The 1164-nt window shown below is 38.3% G+C and overlaps 1 protein-coding gene across 1 annotated transcript in view; it reads left to right on the forward strand.

The window, feature by feature from the left end:
* Window positions 1-731: 731 nt before the first annotated feature.
* The window catches only part of LOC119586931 (solute carrier organic anion transporter family member 74D-like), a gene marked incomplete in the record, with an annotated part of 13371 nt that continues 12938 nt past the window's right edge, over window positions 732-1164 (forward strand). Inside the window, 1 exon segment of the mRNA XM_037935663.1 lies at window positions 732-880.

Below are 1164 nucleotides of genomic sequence, written 5' to 3' on the forward strand. Positions count from 1 at the left end.
CCGCTGTAAACCGCCAATACAAATAATCAATATTGAGCGTTTTGTTATATCGTAGTCCAAATGAAACAACTGATTTTTCTTATTAAAGATTCACAATCAGTGTCTTTCCAATGATCAGAAATGTAGTAAATTATAATACAAAAAATACAACTATAAAATGTGGACTGTCTAGCCCAATTGGACAAGTTGCCAACTCGATCCCGGTTCGGAAATCGGTACCCCGCCTTACGTCTATCTTTAGGGGGTAAAGTGGTCGCGCAGATTACTACTTGTGTAGTTCGAATGATGAAGGTATATGGTCCTGTATTATATTTCTTGGTAAATAGAAGGCCTGCAGTTTACATAAATACTTTACGGTGGAATCTGGCACCTTCAACCCACGTGTTCAGAGATGCCAACGTTGCCAGAACAAGAGCATGGAAGTCTTATATGGCAACTACAGTTGAACGTGACAGAGACCGAAAGTTTCAACCTAATCCTGAACTAATAAAACAGTCAGTATAGATATGAGACTCTTTCATACCTTCACATTCAAGTCACACAGGGGACGGATTTCAGATCATGTGTTTTAGAGCCGTCGCTCTAAAACACACACAGTATTTTGGTAACACACGCGTGTCTATTTAAAACAGTCGAGCCTAGTACGATTCCATCTCTATTCTCGCAGCTCTCGTGGTGGCAAGACTACGAAACGTTGTGCAGGTGATGCAATACCCCCATTTGTGTTTACATAATCGGAGAAAAATATACCAAACTAGATATTTGTGAATCACTAGAAATGGGATACTATTAGTTGTGAGACATTTATATACGTGGCATAATCTTGGAATATCTATGAATAACTGTAGCCAGATAAGTGCACTATGAAACGAAAAGCAAGGTAAACGTTTTAACCTTTGTGAAGTGAAAACGTTGACGGAATATCATTTTGAAAGCCTTATAACTTTTAATAAACTTACTTCTACATGTTATTGTGAGTATGTCGAAATGTGCTTGTGTGCCATTCAACAAGTACAGTGTACAAAACTCATGAAATGCAAGCATCTTCAAGGTTGACAAGCTTGTTTGCTTTTATCAGCACAAAATGTGCATTGCCCACACATCCATGAGGGAGAGTGTCAGCTTGAGTTCTTAGAGGATCTTGTATTTTCAGTTATCTTGTAA

The sequence above is a fragment of the Penaeus monodon genome, chromosome 22 (genome assembly GCF_015228065.2).
Source record: "Penaeus monodon isolate SGIC_2016 chromosome 22, NSTDA_Pmon_1, whole genome shotgun sequence".
NCBI classification, from domain to species: Eukaryota; Metazoa; Arthropoda; class Malacostraca; order Decapoda; family Penaeidae; genus Penaeus; species Penaeus monodon.